Raw genomic sequence first — 5,893 nt, 5'->3', positions numbered from 1 at the left:
TATGATAAAACAGCGGCATCCATTACAACAATTCAAAGTATCCAGGCAGACTTAAATTACATGCAAAGCCTCAAATATATTTATGAATCTCAATTATGATGTCACATGTGAATTAGGAACATAAAGCGATAATAGTAACGCAAACCTGTTTGCAATAGAGTCGCAACCTTGAATTGGCCGATCGGATAGAATTGAGCGGAGGTGACCTTGCTGCCGCCGTAAGATTAGATTCGGTAAAAAGGGACACAATAGTTTCCGTTGTAGAAACTATTGTGCGAAAAGAATTAACTAAATACCAAAAGGGAATCCGGAATTGCAAAAGAAATAGTGTAGCACTTGTAAAACACAATGCCTAAGCTGCTGGAAAAGAAGAAAAAATGCAAAGGCGAAAACGGCAAAGGAAAAAGAATATCGGAAAAAAAACCCCCTTTTAGGTTTTCAAGGTGGCTATTTATATTGTTGTCATTAGGTCATGCCTGCTGCCAAAAAAAAGTCTTCAACGCGCGCGTGGATATAGGGCCCAACGGATCTTCAAGTCTCCGAAGCATTATCTGCGCCCCAAAAGTAGGGGAATGGTGTGACGTTCGTCACACCATGTGTGACGCCCGTCACAGGGGCGTGCGAGGCGTGACGCTCGTCACAGCCTCTGTGACGCTCGTCACAGATGCCACACCCGTGTTCTTGTACTTTGGGTTGGGCTTTGCTGTTTGGTCCGTTTTCTTTCCTTTTTGTACCCCTTTTCCTCCACTTCCACATAAACCACTTTCATATTATCACTAGGTGAGCGTGTAGCGAGTAGGCCAGTTTGGGTCATTCGCGAGCTGGGCCTTAGTTCCTTTAAGTGTCATAAAAATGAGTCGGAGTGCCCGGAAATGTCTTGAAATATTAATAGGCAAATTTTGGGGTATGACAGGAAGGTTTGTTTTATCATTATCACTTGCAGTAAAGAGAACTAATACATGAGTAAAATCATATAAGCTTCTTGATTTGTGCATGGCTATTTTTATTATTGCATGATGATTACATATGATCTTATTTTATGTGTGTGGTTTGATATAAGATAAAGTTACAGGTTTGTTGTATTCACATGAAAGAAACAGCATGAGAAAAATAAAGTAGCTTGCCGTAAGAGAGAAAGTTGTAACATGCATGGTGGTGTTGTGTCAAAAACGGAAAAATCCATGTAGAATTAATATATATTTTAATGAAGGCGAACAAATAATGAATGGACCAACATGGCTCGTTAGTAGCTCCCCCTTCATCGTAACGTAGAGGTCCTGGGTTTGAGTCCCTAGGACCTATTTTTTAGCTTTTCAGTTTTTTTACTATGTTTACTCCCTTTCCACTATAATTAATTTTAAATTATGTACCCCCATCCCGAAGCCATGTAATAGCGTAGTCTTATTTTTCGCACTTTAATTTTTCCATACTGTGAATATAACTGTCTAGATGTATGCTAATAGGATTGCATGGAAAGATAAATAATCGAACTTAGATAAATTAATTCAAGATAATATATCTGAATCCAATCATTTCCACACTTGCACCTGTAGGGTAACCCTCTCTTTGTTGCCTTACGATATTACGGTCATGTCCCGCGAATGTGGGGATACCCTTAGCAAAGACCCTTTCGATTAAATCATCATCATCCCTAAACAGATAAGTCATAGTCCCTTCGATCAAAATGTCAATGTTCCTACAAGATAAATCATAGTCCCTCGAACGTTGCCTTCGAATATATGACTTTGTCCCTCGATGACCCTTCGTTGTAGCCTACGATTAAATGATGATCGTCCCTTCGAATGCTAAGGTATCCTTACAAATGTTGCCTTCAATGACCAATCGACGACCCCACGATGTCCCTTTACATCCAAAGGATAAGACTACTTACTTCTCAATAGTAAGGACAGTTTTACCCTCCTAAGGATAGGAAATACCTATAAAGACCTTGGTTAGGTATAACTCTTAAATGCTTGCTCACAACTTAAAATACTTTTCACACCTCACACTTTTCAAAACATCTTTTATAAAATCACCACTTGGTATACATTCGCACCAGAATCATCGCCGAGTTATATTTTTCTAAACATCTTTCAAAATCAAACGAGATAAACACTTTGTATACATTCGTATAAGAATCATTACAAAGTTAAACTCTCCTTTCAAAATATTTTCTAAACACACCACATTTCTCAAACACTTTCTCAAACAAGGAAAACATAAGTGAGTTAAGCAATTAAGAGCCTATGGATAACCATGGATACAAAGGGTGCTAACACCTTCCCTTTGTATAATGTACCTCCCGAACTCAAAATCTAATCAAGATCTTTCATGTTCTTTTCCGCCTTTCCTTATTGAATAAAAGAAAAGTCGGTGGCGACTCTTGCTATCCGCAACATTGCTTTTCAAAGCAAAAACACAAAGTCAGTTCACCGTATCACAGCATGGCATGATACATTGCAGTTCGTTCAACCACATAATTGGTCGTTCACTGTGCTAAAACCCAATCAAAATCCAATTTTCCATTTCATTGCAAGTTTCTATCATAACCCCATTCACAAGTACAACCTTCCATTCAACTCAAAAGCAAATTACTTATTAAAATTCAAAAGCTACAACTACATCCATAATCCCACTTTTATTTATATTTAAGATACGACAATAATACAACGCGAGCAACTAAGCTGTGACATTATTTATATTTAAGATACGACAATAATACAACGCGAGCAACTAAGCTGTGACAGGTTCGGAACGCATCGGATTAGAGTTTCCCATTGTTCCCACAGGGACAACACCATGCTGTTTCTGCTTCTTGGTTCAGACGGAATGCAAGATACGACGGTGGTTACCAGCTTAAGCCATTGCCGCTTCAGGAGTTCGTGGCTCAATATAAGAGTACGATTGTGTCGAAGCCATTAATCACCAACCGAATTATTAACCCCGCTGCAACCAAAACCGCAGCAGCCGGCCACAAACAACAGCCGGATGTATACGAAAACCGGCAGCATGTGGAACGACGACGGCATGTTCAAACTGCAAAGCTGCAACCGAAGCACAACTCTGCAAAGCCGACAAAACCAGTTCTGCAACAGCAAGCCAATATACCATACACATGCTAAGTCAAGGCCAACAATGGTTCATAATACATGCATGCAATGCACACGGTAATTTCAACAAATGTCACAAGTGATTTAATTATCATTTAATTTCAACAAACAGTTCATAATACATTCTAAGTGATTTAATGTCAACAAATGCACATAGTTCATATCACTAACGGCAAAAGGATTCATCGTGTAGCAGCCAAACAGATGACAGGGCCATGTAATTCAAATGCAAGCAATTAACATTCATGGACAATAACTCCTAACAGCAGGTAGTGCACGAACAAAGTATTCAATATGGGCAGCATAGACAATCATCAACAACAGACCATCATACACTAAGCCAAACAAGCCAAAGGCAAAAATCGATTGCGACAAGTTTTACCTCAACGTTCCTTTGCACGAAACCGCACATCAAGTCCGTCGGCTTAAATTCCTGCATTTCCAAATTCTGCATAACATGGGTTCAGAACGCGGCATTGAATCGGACACAACGAACCTGCGAAAGTAACAGAATGTAATTAACTTCATAATAAACCTCACTCTTCACAGCATAATCGAAGGGAAAGGGAAATTCAAGCTGCATCTCAGTGACGAATGTAAACCGGAACTCTCGCCCTGTTAACCTAGACCAAATAGCACTCACACTTGGTTAAACTTCATTTGAACCTGCAGTTTCGGAACAGCTCCGTGATAGTCCTCCATTGTGAAACGCCACAGTAAAAGCCAGGTGAACATGCATATGTACAAAACGGAATCGGAATTTTATTACATTTGGATTCCATTTAGATTCATACTTAAATTAACTAAGAAACAACTGCATGAACAGATTTTCTTTTCCTATGAACCTATTAACTATCAAACACCAAGCATAATAGATAAAGAGCAGCACAACTTTCTCAAGCAACTTGCAGCCAATTAGTTTGTTTGCTTCACATGCTAATAGAACTAACTCTAACTAACTTCTATTTGTAGATCATAACAGAATTTCCAGCTGTAACAACCTAACTAGCTAACCGATCCTAACGACTTCAACTAACTTCTAACAGATTCGAACATGATGATTAACAGAATTTCACACTTCAAGGCAATTGGAATTGGACTTAATTGTCATTTTCAACCTGAATCCTAAGAGAACCAACTAACTCCTTGGTGCACTTCAATCATAAGTGAATGTGGTGAGAATTTCAGTTGAGTTTCACAACAGAATCTCACAATAACTCACTCCTAACTATTTGTGAATTTCAAGAAAATTTAAGAGTGAATTTCATTGAAATTTTGATGGAATCTCTAACTGATTTTGGGGGAGAAAAAGTGTTATAAAAGCTTACCTGAAGTTCATTCTCCGGTTTGGTTTTCTCACTTTTGCAGGATCCTTTCTTGAACCTTCTGAGCAAAAAGTTCATTTCTTTAGTTTCAAACTCCAAAGTTTGAGGCTTCAGTTTTCTTTCGCTCTTGGAAGATCCATCCCTTAACCTTCTGATATCCAAATCTCCGTCCTCAAAAGTTCCAGTCTTCAACCTGCTTCGTTTTGGCTCTGCAAGAACAGAATAGATCCTTTCTGCTTCAATTCAGTCAACAGAAAGTCCGTTTCCAAATATCCAGAAGAACTGAAGAAGACGAAGCAAGAACAATTCAAAGAGTGTGTAGAGGAAGTGCGTAGAAGAGCAGAAATGCATACCGGTGAAAGAGGCATACATACGGTAAGTACATCGAACCAAGCTACTAGCATTTTTCCTCTGTTTTTCTTCTTCACGGGTTCCGTGTATCGGACATACGCAGAAATCTATTCAAAGCAGAGCATAACCGAAGCTGCAACTCCTAATGATGACAAAGTTGGGACCCTCTTGCGCTTTGGAATAGCTTGGGTCTCGATCACGTGGTTTTCACTAGTCTCTTTTTCGGTTGGTTGCATCGCAGCAAGATGAATTGCGTGTGCGTATCACAGAGTTTACGTTCTCCACTTCACATACCACGAGACCTTCTATCGAACACGTACTGTGCATCTTCACATTGTTTTCTCCTGTTTTTTTTTCTTCTTCTAAACATACCCCACATGGTGCCGTTGAATCTGAAGTAATAATGGTAGTAAACAAAACCAGCAGAAGACAATCAAAGTTATCGCCATCTTCGATTTTTGAGTTGGCCACCGAACCGCAGGTTCTCGCCTTTTCTCGATTTGGAGACGGAGATGAGTCGGAAGACAATTCATCATGGGCGTCTTGTTGTTGATGTTGTTGACTTTGATGTTGTTGTGATGTATTTGAAGGCATATCCATACTGTCGAGATCTTGAATGCGAAAAGAAAGGATATTCATTAGATGCTCATCAGGGAGGTCAAAGTTGGATAGTGAACGTGTGAGTTGTGTGTAGTGCTGGATTAGGTGTGTTGGATAGGAGGATAATAGACATCATCAGGGTTGTATGTAGGAGTGGGTTGTGCGAATGTGGTGTTAGATGTTTGGGGTTGAGAATGAGGGTTTGAGTATCCAAAGTTGGGTTGAGGAATTGGAGTGTATTGTATGGGTGGGCGTAGGTTGGTTTGTTGTTGATATTGTTGGTTGTAATAGTAGTTTGTTTGAGGGAATGGAGTGTGGGGATTATGGTGTTGGGTTGAGGTGGAATGAATTGTGTGTTCTTGTGTGGTCTGGGTGTGTTGGTAAGTTTGTTGAGCTGAGGATGATGGTTGGGCCCCAAATGTGGATGTGTATGTGGGGATGTCTTGATGTGGGGGCGATGTTGTTTGTTGGGTTGAAGAAGCTACACGTTGACGGGGATCAGTCAAA

At 39.8% G+C, this 5,893-nt stretch overlaps 1 long non-coding RNA gene across 2 annotated transcripts; it reads right to left on the bottom strand.

Moving 5' to 3' along the window:
• Positions 1-2,574: 2,574 nt before the first annotated feature.
• LOC127085570 (uncharacterized) lies at positions 2,575-5,585 on the bottom strand. 2 transcript variants are annotated; one of them, XR_007789182.1, is made up of 3 exons: positions 3,754-5,585; positions 3,493-3,606; positions 2,575-3,086 (listed from the first exon to the last, which is right to left on the bottom strand). It is a non-coding gene; the product is annotated as an uncharacterized LOC127085570 (long non-coding RNA). The 2 variants fall into 2 exon arrangements; XR_007789183.1 differs by having other exon boundaries at positions 4,439-5,577.
• Positions 5,586-5,893: the final 308 nt, after the last annotated feature.

Source organism: Lathyrus oleraceus, chromosome 5 (genome assembly GCF_024323335.1).
Source record: "Lathyrus oleraceus cultivar Zhongwan6 chromosome 5, CAAS_Psat_ZW6_1.0, whole genome shotgun sequence".
NCBI lineage: Eukaryota > Viridiplantae > Streptophyta > Magnoliopsida > Fabales > Fabaceae > Lathyrus > Lathyrus oleraceus.
This window is presented reverse-complemented; position numbering and strand designations above follow the sequence as displayed.